A 13,941-nucleotide genomic window follows, 5' to 3' on the forward strand; every position below is an offset into this window, starting at 1 on the left:
TCAGCTACTCAAATCTTTATTTATGTGAGTAGCCCTTATTCATGTAAGTAGCTCCTCTTACTTCAGCATGATTACTCCCATAAATAAGCCTTTGAAGGACTGGACCCCTTATCATTCCAAAAAATTAAACTTTTCTATCTCAGCATAAACTGCAGATTTACACATCATTAACTTGTCCATGTCTCAACAACATCAGTATTATCAATTGAGCTTACATTAAAGTATGTGATATTAAAAGATAAACAGAAGTCTGACAGCAGGATTGGCACCACCTAATTGGCTAATACCCTACCATTAATCTCCTAAAAATTTCCAGTAGAACTGTATGTACAACGTGACATAGTTCAGGGAAATTTACATGCATAAAATCCAAATGGTAATAAACAAAAACCCTTTGTGCAAGTCTGCATCAAGGAGCAGATCCTAGTCTTATCAAATAATCGAAAATTTTGCCTTAGATTTAAATGGGAGCAAGAGCAGTTCCCCGACCAAGTAAATATTTTGCACTTTGATTCTTACTGCTATTAGAAAGCTTTTTGTGTCATGTTAGAATATCTTATTATAAATAGAAAATTTACAAATAAGAATATGGGAAGAATGTTATAATATCCCAATGAGCAACCTGAAAGACATTAACTAGCAATTACAATTTATTTATCCATCGAACACCTTTTAAAAAAAGCTGAATTAAACAATGAAATTTGGTTTCTTGTGAAACAAATTAATCCTTTTGTTCTGAAAATTCTGTTCAGTTTACAGATTTTCATGCGAGGAATGAACTTTATAATTGGAGTTTGAAGGGATTGAGAAGAATATTTTTGCAAATAACGATTATTAAAATCAAGCTTTATAATATTGTACATGTTCAATGTGTGACAAAAATTAAAATATTTTGACTATGATGCTAAGCTGGGACTACAAATGTTATTTTGTGTATTCAGCAAGAAATTAAGCAATGTGCATTTTTTTCAGACTATCAGATTTTATTTCAAAATACTTGTCTTATCAATATTGCATAGCCATTTTAATATGACTCTGAAATATTAAAATCTTAGAGTTGAATGAACTTGCATCATTCCATCCTGTATATGGTGGAATGACATTTTCTATGCTTGCAGTAAAACTTGCTACTGTCACTATTATTTCTTCCATTTAAAATAAAGTATGTTCTGTTAACTAACTGGTTCACTTGCAGCAGTAATTAAATAAAAAAAAACCTTTAAAAATATATCTATTGACAATTAGCTAATTGACAATGTCTGGGACCCAAATTCTGTGGTCTTGAGTCAAGCAAAGGTCCTATTGACTGCAATAGAAGTTTTGCTCAATTGAAGAACCACAAAATGTGGGCCATTGGCTCTCATAATAACAATGGAAGCTAACCTGTTTCTGTGAAATGTTGCAATTATTAAACTTGACAAAATTAATTTTGGAATCGTTCCCCATGCATAAAGTTAAGCGCATGGGTAAGTCTGCAGGATCTGGGCCTTAGTTCATAAACTACCTGAACACTGGACTAACTGGTAATGCTCATGTTCTAAACTGACAGCACAATGTGAACCTCATGGCATCATGAATATGAAGTAAGATTAAAGTCTCAGCATTTAATATATAGAACTATGTAAAAATATTTTCTAATATGAATGAAATTATTCAAAGTAACAATACTGAACAAATTGCATGATGTCAAAGGAGTGTTTGGATTTAAAAATAAAACACAAGTTCCCATTATTTGTAACCTGACAGATTGATTATAGCCTTTTAAAAAAAATTATACTGAGGAATGATCATATATACAGAAATGTATAAATGTTTTCGACGCTTCTGATCAACATATTTACTCTTCACAGATTTTCATTGTGTAAAAAGTCTTTCAGGAATACTATTGGATTATAGTTCTCTAAATGCTTTCTCTCAATACGATTATGTTAGTCTTTTAACGCAGGCTGAGTCTGGGCAGAATAGTAGGTCTACACGTGAACAATCATTTGCTGTTGTAAGCATACAGTAAAAGGGGGCTTAATGAAGAAATTATTGTTTGTTATATCTGAGGTACTTGAATAACAATGGAAAGATCTTACTGACAACTCATTCACGTTGGGGAGGGAGGAAAACGGTATGTGGGCAAATATATACTTTAATAATTGTATGACAGTAAATTATGACTCCTAGCAATATGGTTATGCTATTATATAGTTTTCAACATGTGAAGATAAAGTACATCTTGTAAAGTCCTAAAAGGAAAATAATACAAATGAACTGGATAATGAAAGTGATTACAATTTTAAACTTTAAAATGCTGCATTTCAGAATGAGTTATTTTGGATTAATCATGTGGCATATTAGTCCATATTTGACCAAAGTTAAAGGATAGTTCAAAATATATTTTGCAGTTTCCTGAAAGGAAAAGTATGTAAGTGCTGAATTCTCAAGCTATTTTATTATACATCTAGATCAGAAGATTGGGCATGGCTTCAATATATAATCTATCTGCTGAACAAGTAAAAAATCATATCAAGGAGTCTTGGAATTATGCCAGTGCTGAACCCTAGGTATCGAAAAAGAAGTCTTGTATCATTCTCCAGTCCAAGATGTGGCATCTAAAATGCAACACAACACTGATGATAACAACATTGCCTGAATCCATGTATTACTTTGCGTTAGATTCAACTGTCTTGTATATTATATACACACTCACAGCTCTGTTTAATATCTTGTAAAATGTAGGTATGGTTTGTTGAGAAAATAAATGGAGCAATGATGCATTTACAAAGAGTAATGTGAGCTATTCTTAGTTAGTGCTTACACATTGGTTCAATTATATGTGATTTGGAGCTCTGTATTTTTACCTTTTTTTTGGTTTGGTTTGGTTTTTGGGGTGTGTTATTTGATAACTTGCATTTTCAGTTTAAAATATTCAATCTGGGGGAAAGGATGTATCAACAGCCTTAATTTTGTATGTATGAATTGTATATATCCTGGCTCTTTCCTCTTCCTTCATAACAAGAGATATACTATCAGACGTAAAGGGTCTGCATCTTCTCTCACATTACTATAAATCAGGAGCAAATCCATTGAGCTCAGTGGAGTGACATCAGTATAAAATTCGCAAAAAGAAAAGGAGTACTTGTGGCACCTTAGAGACTAACAAATTTATTAGAGCATAAGCTTTCGTGAGCTACAGCTCACTTCATCGGATGCAACAGTATAAAATTGGCATCAATGAAAGGAGAATCAGGCCCATAGTGTTTATGCTGGTATTGTTAGCTCTATCAGCTGGATACAACATTTGCTTGATTTGCCTAATGAGCCTTTTAGGTGGAGGGCACAAATCAGCACTGACCAAAATGAGCATAGTTAAGTTAGTTATATTTGTATAATACTTAACATAGTTTACAATTTGGCTATAAAATTTACTTGTGGCTAAAACGTGCTGCAATATAAACAGTTCAAACCAGAAGCAAAATAATAAAATAAAATAAAACACATACATACACCCCGCTCTTCAATTATCTTCAAAAATTAGGGGAGTGTAATGGGTGTTCCTACAATTCAAAAAGCAGCTTCTTTCAAACTGCAAATTTAAAAGCTATTAGACTGGATTAGGTAGCTCACACAATACAAATAAAAGCCAGATTTATTTTAAGATATTTCACAATATTTTCCCCAAACAAAAATTTCAGATTCAGAATAAACGTGTAGTAAATCTTGAAAACAGATTCTGTTCCATGTCTATTCTTATACCTATCACTGTACTGAGTGCCTAAGTGAATATGAAAGCTATTCTAGCTTTATGTGTACTAAATTATATTCCAGCTAAATTAAAGCAGATCACAAAACTAGGGAATGTTCTGTATCTTACCAGCACTCCTGCAAGTTACACCTTTGTGAGAGTTTGTAAGGTAAATACTTCTCACTGTACTGAGTGTCTTTGAAAGCATTTATTTCAAATGGATATTTCTCAGTCTGTTGCTTGTGGGTTCTCACAGAAGCCTATGAAGGTGGTGTCTTGCCTGTCTATTATTAACTATTGTATTCAGAGTAGCAGCCGTGTTAGTCTGTATACGCAAAAAGAAAAGGAGTACTTGTGGCACTGTATTTAATATTAAATGTAATGCTATGATTCTAGAAGTTATATCACCCTTTGCCTGTCAAGTCCATTTCTGGTGTGACAGCACTGAATTCAGTGGGCTTTCATCAGTGATGAATTTGCCTGAGGGAATATATTCCCAAGCATGATAATGAAACAGTCTCCCAAAGATGTGCTGAAGAAAAACACAGTGAAGAATTTTTCTGTATAATATCTAATGATCGGACTTAGTAGACATTAGGAAAACCTCTTATTAAATGCAAAATAACTAAATTAAGGAAAATATAAACACAGATAGCCTGAACACTACAAAATTCATAGCTGAACATTAAGCTTAACACTACAAAATTCATAGCTGGACATTAAGCTTAGATTACAAAGTATGGAAAGATCTCCTGTAATATAGCTGAACACCTCTGACCAAACTCAGACCTAGTCTAGGACTAACCTACAAAGTTTTGTGGGCATAGCTATGTCAGTCAGAGATATGGAAAAAAAAATACATCACCTAGCTACGCCAGCAAGACCCTCAGTGTAGACATAGCTATGCTGACAGAAGAGTGCTTCAGTCAGCAGAGCTACTATCAGTTAGGGAGGTGATATAACTATGCTGACAGAAAAACTCCTTCTGTTGGCACTCAACATAAGCTATGACTATGCTAAGAATGTATGCCAGTATAGCTACACTCGTAAAGCTATACCACAAAGCCTTTGTACTGTAGACAACAAAAGTTCTACTGTAATTATATGAAAATCACATGGAAGTCTGAGACAAATTAAGTGGTGATGAAATGGAGGTATTACATCTGGTGCAAGTACTGTAACTTGCAATGATTTGGCATTCAGTGTGTGTACAACAGTAATATAACTTGCACACCAATGGAGTAGAACAGGGTGTAGCAGGAAAAAGCAAGACCTGGCTTGTAAGATGAAGATGATGGGTGGGTTAATGATCTGATGTTAAAAAAGACAGAAAGCCAGTGTACAGTCTTTCCTATACCCTTAATTTCTTTTTTGCCAGGAACTGATCTAATATTCTTCATCAGTCTGATAGGCAATAATTGAACTTGGAAAAAACTGCTGATACGGTTTCCGCATTCCTGAGCCATGATCAGACTGAAGATCCCCAATCAGTACTGTATTCTTGTGATGTTTCAGTTGATGTAATGGTACACTGCCCCCAATGTATAGTTTTCAATATGCTGCACAGTTTTGTATTGAAAATGCATTACCACACTCTAGAAGTTGGCTGGGGGCAGATGCACAGAGACAATTGGATCTGTTGGCCCCTATGAAGGCACAGAAGGCAGTTTGAGATAGTGTTGTAGGCATGTATCTGCTAAAATGACCAGTAATGAAATAGTTAACAAGGAAGCCTGGGTTATTTCTACCACTGATCTTGAAATCAGCAAGAAGCAGTTCATCCTTTACACAGCGTGGAACTGGGACATGAGTAGTAACACAACACAAATATTAGTAGAGACTCCATGACTTGGGGTGGTCCTCTGCAGCTAGGAATTTGGCAATATTTTCTGAACTAGCTCTGCCACACTATGTCTCCTAAAAATAAGGCATATTTCATTAATCACTAGAGGGGTGGGTGCCATCTATTAAACAGGCTGTGTTCTTCAGAGGTCTGCTATCCAGTTACAGATCTGGAGTGACCCTATTTAGCTTACAAGATCTGACAATATCACAGCCTGAGGTTGAAGATCTCTTTGTCAACTTATTAAATATAGTGGGCAACACAATGTGCATACATAATCTTGATTAAATAGGTTGGGGCTAGAGCTGAGTGGAAAACAGTGAAAATTTTCAAGATTTCAAAACATTTTCCAGTTATGAATTAGGATAAATGTCAAAAATTGCCAAAATTTTCATGAACCAAAATTAAAAAAGAAAGATTCTGATCAATTGAAACATTATGTTTAAATAATTTCAAAACATTGTTTCAACTTTTATTTTAAAAATATTATAAATTAACTTAATTTTTTAAATAAAATTGTTTCAAACAAAACCAGACTTTTTGATTTAAAAATGCCAAATTGGAAAGTTATGACAATTTTTAATTTCTAATTTTTGTTGCAATAAATATTTTGAAAGGAGAAATTAATTGAAACTGACCCTTTCTTGCAAAATGTTTCAGTTGTATTAACTAGCATTTTCTGATAAAAAAAAAGTTTCATCAAAAAATTCCTGATGATTTCTAGCCTGGTACTACCTCTGATTTCCAGCCTGACCCTGGCTCCTCCTTACTGAACCTGGCTCTAGCGATTCTTCCGACTCCTGCTAACTACCACCCTTGAGCACTAGGCCAGACTGCCTATGCCCCGGTCCCTTACACATATCATAATACAATGCTTGTATATCTGAGATGCAGACAATGCAGGAAAATGTTTAAATCCAAACAAACAAAGTTTCTGGTAGCTTTTTTCTTTAAATAACAAAAAATACTCAGTTTTGTAAAATCTTCTTTTTCACAAAACCTAAAACTTAGGGCTATATTATGGGATGATGTCCCTTTAATATGTTATTTGTTCTCTTTTGGGGAACACTGAATGAGCCCCTGCTGACAGTTTGACCTGATGCAAGTTCTGTTTGGGTTATGTGAGGTGGGGGATTGATAACAGACACCAAATTGGAAAAGGATTTTTTTTTATCAAGGGGCTAATGTGGTTAAATTTGAAAAAGGAAAAATAGGTTAAATAACAGGAAAAACTTGAAGACAGTGATATCTATGAGACTGGGATAATCTACTAGAAGTGCTGGAAGCTCTATGGCTTGAGAAATTTAAAATTAAACTATCAAAAGCAGTTGAGAATATTGTGTGATCTGGATATGGCCACTAGACAAATATTGTTCCTTCGTCTTTAATGTCTGGTTCCATAAAAGGAACACTGTCACATAATATAGCTTTAACCTTAACCATGGGCTAAGCTGGGACTGTCCAGAGGCAGCTGAGCCTGTGGGACAGGTTAGTAGCCGTGGGTATGCCTTAACTGGTTGGCTGTGACACCAAAGGAACATTGCAGTGGCTAGGCTCTCTTATCTCTGCCCATGACCCCTACATACCACCTGTGCAGGAGACTGCAAGCAGCATTGTGCAGAACTCCTGCTCCAGCTCTATAATACATAAGGACTTCCCCTATAATTAGAAAAGGAGTACTTGTGGCACCTTAGAGACTAACGAATTTATTAGAGCATAAGCTTTCGTGAGCTACAGCTCACTTCATCCGATGAAGTGAGCTGTAGCTCACGAAAGCTTATGCTCTAATAAATTTGTTAGTCTCTAAGGTGCCACAAGTACTCCTTTTCTTTTTGCGAATACAGACTAACACGGCTGCTACTCTGAAACCTATAATTAGAGAATTTCTAAGGGCTGAATCTGCCAGGTTTATGACCACTTTGCATCACTAAAGTAGGCATATAGGGCTGTATTGCACTGATGAATTGGACCCAGTCTTTTTAATTGGATTACTTTTTTGAGTAACACTAAAAGATTTGGCCTTTAGATTGTACTGAGATAAAACGAAGTTACTGCTGATAGAGCAGGTTAAAATCATAGTTTATAAGATGACAAAATGATCTACACTGTTTTCCATTTTCAGAATTTCCTCAGGGGATGTGTTATGAAATAATGACCACCTGTTCCAGAAATTAATGTTGATTTTTTGCCAGAATAAGACAGCTGCCTATAAGAAATATGCTGGCATATTATATTGCAGATTTGGAAATGATGTTGTTCATTATCTATACATGAGTGCTCACTGCTTAAAAATGCTTTTACACTGGAATGATATAGCATAATTGAATCTGAATCTTTGATCAGCAGAATCTAGATCCACTGCACATTAAGTCTACGAAGACCTCACTAGTTTATTAATATTTCACATATTTAAAATCAGCTCTTAAGCTGTAGCACATTTTCTAATAAGATTTACATTCTACAGAAAAATAGATAACTTTAATAAGAGTATAAAAGGCAAAGAAATGTCATCTGAACTCTGATTTTAGAACCAAAATGTCTTCCAGCAATAATCAAAAACAGGGGTGTCCTTTAAACTCCCACTGCCTAGGATGCTAATCATTATCATTGATGAGGGAGTACAAATAAAGAGGCCTGGGTAACCAGATGTCCTGGTTTTGCATGTGTGTGTTTGTGAGGGTGGGGAATGGCTTTGTGGCTTGGCTGATTATACTGAAGCTGGTGTTTTGTCCCAATTTTAGTATAATCAGCCAGCTGGCTGACCTTCTGTGCTCTGCAGTCTGCCACCCTAGCACCAAGATGAACTTGTAGCCAAGCTGTGTCTGTTACGCCCAATTGCAGCTTGCAGCATCTCACCATTGAATTGTTGTTGTGCACTCTGATGCACAATGGAGTCCAAATTCCTGTTTTGTGCACACTGGCATGCTGTGGAATTTAGAGTATTTCAGTAATTCATTGTAATACTGCACTGTAATACAGCACAGACAAGTTCACCTAGAAAGGGAGTAAACGGGGTGGTCAGCAGCACCAGACACAGGAATTTGAACAACTGACAAAGAGAGGCTTAAAAAAAAAAAAAGACATGGGTGGGAAGATTCACAAATAGGCACTCATCCTCTGTCACATCCATTTGCTGACCTGACCAGATATCCTCGGAGGTTTTCTGTGAGCCTGAAGCCTGCATCCAAGATGTTACAGAAAGGTTGCTGAGGCTAATCCAGCCCTCTGACCACTACTCCATGTTGCTCATCCACGTAGGCACTAATGATACTGCCAGCTGTGACCCTAAGCATATCAGTAGTGACTACAGATCTCTCAGACAGTGAAGGACTCAGGGGCCTAGATGGTGTTTTTGTCCATCCTTCTACTTGCGGGTAAGACCCATTCAGGGACATATACATCCTGGAAATAAATGCATAACTGTGCAGATGATGTCAACAGGAGGTCTTTGGCTTCCTCAACCATGGGATGTTGTTCTGTTAAGGAGGACTGCTAGGAGGAGACAGAGTCCACCTAACAAAGAATGGGAAGAGCAACTTCATACACTGACTCAGTGACCAAGTGAGGAGGGCTTTAAACCAGGTTCAAGAGGATAGGTGACAAAAGCCCACAGGTATGTATAAAAGAGTCTGACAGATGACTAAATGTTTGGAGGTGGGGGAAATGGTTAATTACAATAAGGTATAGGAGCAACAAGTGAGAAATTAGTGGGGGAATCCGCTCAACTGCTTAGATGTCTATACACAAATGCAAGGAGTATGGGGAATAAACAAGAAGAATTGGAAGTCTTAGTACACAAGCTAACTTATGACCTAACTGGCCTCAAAGAGATTTGGTGGGATAAATTTCATGACTGGAATACTGGTATAGAAGGGCATAGCTTGTTCAGGAAGTCTGGGCAGGGAAAAAATTGAGGATCATTTGAAGGTATTTGGGTGAAGATAACATGGGGGAAAAAATAGGGGCAATGTCATGGTAGGGATCTCTACTAGATCACCAAATCAGGAGGAGGAGGTAGAAGAGGAATTCTAGAATAAATAACAGAACTATCCCAAATACAAGACCTGGTAGTAACAGGGGAGTTGAGCTATCCAGACATCTGCTGGAAAAGTCATACTGCAAAATACAAAATTTCCAGTAAATTATTGGAATGTGTTGGGGACAACTTCTTATTTCAGAGGGAGGAAGAACAAATCAGGGGGATACATGGAATAAATGTTTTCATTAATATGCCCAGTTATTTCTCCTGACTGAATACAGATTATTTTGTACTCAGTAACATTTCTGAGTTGTTTGACTATTACCCTCCAATGTATGTTATTTGAATTTCATCTGCCATCAGACTGACCATTCACCTAGCTGTGTTAATTCCTTTTTGAATATTTGGTTAATCTACATAATTTTGTGTCATTTGAAAAATTTGCTATCTCATTATTCCTCCTTTTTCAGATCATTGATGATTATATTAAATATCATTTCTAGTACTGATGTTTGGGGGCACCTCTTTGTTAACTTTTTGCAGTTTGTTGAAGACTGTCTATTCCTACCAAGTTTTATGGATTTTAATCACCTTTTAATTCATGACAGTATTTCACTCTCTGGCTTCTTACTTTGCTTAATAACCTCTTGTGAATGACTTTGTTAAAGGCGTTTGAAAAGTCTAAATAAGCCACATACAAAAATCCTAAAATAAAGTTATTTAGATTGCAAAGTCAAGCCTTTGAAAGAAATGCCAGAATTAAGAATGCATGCAATCTTAATTCTGCCCACTAGTGCATATACATTATGATAGTCTTTCCATGACCATATATTATTTTTCCACAGAACCTGTGTCTCATTCAGTTGGAGGCAATGTTCAATGATTGAGTTATGTGTTCAATATTCCCTTTTATCTTCGTTGGTCAATATATAGCCTCACACCTTATTTACTGAACACCATCCAAATCCTACAATGAATTAATTTCCTCATGGTGCTCATTACTGTAATACAGTATCTGAATGCCTCACAAACATTACATAATTTATATTTATAGTATCCGTGGGAGGCAAGAGATTATTGTTATCCTTGTTTTACAGATGGAGAAACTGAGACTAAGAGTTATGTCTCAGATCAGACAGAAAGTCAGTATCAAAATGAGAATTCCAGATCTCCTGATTCCCAACCTTGTTCTCATTCCTCCAGATCTCATTGCCTTATTACCTGTGGTACTAAGTAGACAGAGCTCCCACTGACTTCAATTATAGTTGTGAGTGCTCAATAGCATTTCTGAAAGTTAGGTCCTACGTATCTCAATCACCTAGAAAAATGAAGAACACATTTAGTGGCCACCTGTCAAAATTTGGTTTAAGTAACTTGTCTAGCATCATAAAGGAAATTTGTGGCAGAAGTAGGAAAAGAACTGAGTTCTTCTTTATGTCATTAAACCAGACTTAACCATAAACCCATCCTTTCTCTTCTTATAGTACCCTGATTCATTCTTCACACACTTTCAACTTCTAGAGCAAATGTGGCAGAATTCCCACAAACAACAACAATATGCAACAATCCTGATTCATCCCCTGAGCACACTGAAACAGTAGGTTAACAATGAATGAGTAGCCCCCTTTTACAGATAGCATATCTAAGGACAAACATACAGTAGGTTCTTTCTGAAAGGCAGCATGTGGATGAGAGTCATACCAACAATCTGCTATATTAGACATCTATATTCTATTCCCAGCTTCTGTGAATGCTCAGTGTGGCATAAGCCTACACTGGTCCACAGGCTGACTGAGGGGAACCAGACTTGGGTCTCTCTCTCCCACTGCTACAAAGTTGCTCACAGCAACTGGGTTGAATTTCTGCTCCCTGGGGTTCCCAGTATAGTGTATAGTGCAGCTATTATAGCTATGGTCTGGCCTTACAATGTTCAGGGTTTTTGTCATACTGACAAAATGAAATTCTAAAAACATAAGACACGGTAAGGAAATAGTGATTTTCAACAGCTTATAACTGCCAAATCTGAATAGAATTTCATGAGATGAACAAAAAGCACCTAGGCTTTTCCGTTGTCAAAGATCAAAACCATGTTGCAAACAATGGAGGTAGTAAAGCTTCTCAGAAAAAGGCATGTTTCAGAGTAGCAGCCGTGTTAGTCTGTATTCGCAAAAAGAAAAGGAGTACCCGTGGCACCTTAGAGTGCATCCATGCATCCGATGAAGTGAGCTGTAGCTCACGAAAGCTTATGCTCTAATAAATTTGTTAGTCTCTAAGGTGCCACGGGTACTCCTTTTCTTTTTGAGAAAAAGGCATGTATCACCAAGAAAAAATGTTTGCTTGCCTAAATTTAGGCATCACTGTTAGTTCCTCCTATAATTATGTTACATAAAAAAATTGTGAAAAGAATGTTAATGTTGTGAAGTCAAGCACTCAAAAGATAGGAAATGCCAGTAAGTAATGAATCGAATGAAGCAGGGGTCTAGAAAAATAGCCTGTGATCAAGTAATTAAAGATTATGCCTTTATGTATACACACAAAGGGGCCAAATTAAAATTCCATGGGCAACCTTAATTCTGACATTTCCAAACTTTTGAATGCTTGATTTTGGAAGCTTTACTTTCTTTTAACCCCGTTTAAAAAAATATAATTTCTTTGGGCTTGATGTACATTTTCTGTAGAGAATCTGATCTACTCAAATAATCTCTTATATTTTACTATTTAAACATTGTTTATCTTGCCTTACTTCCTCCATAGGTCTGCATGCTTTGTGAGTATCTAGTACGTTTCAGTAGCCTCCAAGCTGATAGTCTTAACTAGAGTCTTCTTTTTATTTTATTCCTCTGGCTCTCTCTTCTAGAGAGTTTAGTGTCATAAAGCTAGCGAAGAGGATACTGGAGGGGATGCTTGGAGTGCACTTTCACTTCTGCTGCTTCATGTAACTGGAACTCTCCCAATACCCTGGCTCAGAGCCAGGGAGCCACTTCTCTTTAAATCTCTTATTAAAGCCTTACTCTTCTTTTAGCTGAGGACGACTCCTCTCAACATGTTTTGTGTTAACGTATTAAGGAAGTTTTTTTTACAAATAAAATGTATTCCATGGCCTGCAGCCATGTTACTTTGTGCTGTGCTCTTGTAAATAATGAACTCACAAGTTAGGCAGCGCTGGACTACTTCAGCACTTATGGAAAACCTACAAGGAACTCCAAGATGCATCAGAAGGTAGCATTAGTAATTTAGTGGCATTTAGTGGTGGCATTCTCTCTGAAACACTATTGAACCAATATTCTAGCATTGTATATGCCACCCTTCAGATGAAATGTAAAACCTCAGTCCCGATCACTTCTGCTTATTAAAGATTCCACAGTATTTTGTGTGTGTGCAAAAGTAGGATAAAGGGTATTAACAAATTGTGTAATTACATCTGATCTCTCTAAATCTTCCCTGCAGTTCTATAAGTATTTGTCACTTTCTGTTAACAGATGCAGTTTCATCCTTGAAACGGCTGTATTTCTATGGTAGATGTGATTCCTGTGGATAGTGCATGTTTCACTGTGACATAGTGGAGAAAGTTGTGTAACCTGACTTCCAGCTACTGGAGTTAGAGAGGTCAGGAGCAAACAATAATTAAGAAGAAATAGGGCCACTTAGAGCTCAAGGTCTTCACATCCACTTGTCACTGGGTTAGATTTTCTATTAAATAATTGGTTTTCTTACTGTAATCATGCTGGTTTAAAATCTCAAGAAATGCAGATTGTTTTGGTGTTTTTTCATTTCATTGCACCAACCATACAAGCTTCACTGACATTGACTCTCATGCACTACTGTGCATTCCTAAGCTTCTGCACATGGAGACGAGACTACTCGCCTGCCTAAATGTTTGCCCTATTGGGTTCCCCATTGTCGGTTTCTGATTTCCCTTCATCATGCTGATGAGTGCTGGCCGAGAGATGTACTGGCTGCCGCTTCCAGCAGCTCCCATTGGCCTGGAGCAGCGAACCGCAGCCAATGGGAGCCGTGATCAGCCGAACCTGCAGACGCAGCAGGTTGACAAGCTGGCCTGGCCCGCCAGGGGCTTTCCCTGCACAAGTTATGGAAACCACTGTCTTTGGGGATTACATTCATGCGTGTTGGAATTTAATTGTTTTTAACACTGGCATTGTTACTGATCTACTCGCTGTCCATTAAGCCAGATTTCAGAGTGGTAGCCGAGCTAGTCTGTATCAACTGTTTGAAATGGGTCACCGATTACCACTACAAAAGTGGTCCGATGAAGTGAGCTGTAGCTCATGAAAGCTTATGCTCTAATAAATTTGTTCGTCTCTAAGGTGCCACAAGTACTCCTTTTCTTTTTGCGAATACAGACTAACACAGCTGCTACTCTGAAAC

Source organism: Dermochelys coriacea, chromosome 12 (assembly GCF_009764565.3).
Source record: "Dermochelys coriacea isolate rDerCor1 chromosome 12, rDerCor1.pri.v4, whole genome shotgun sequence".
Lineage (NCBI taxonomy): Eukaryota > Metazoa > Chordata > Testudines > Dermochelyidae > Dermochelys > Dermochelys coriacea.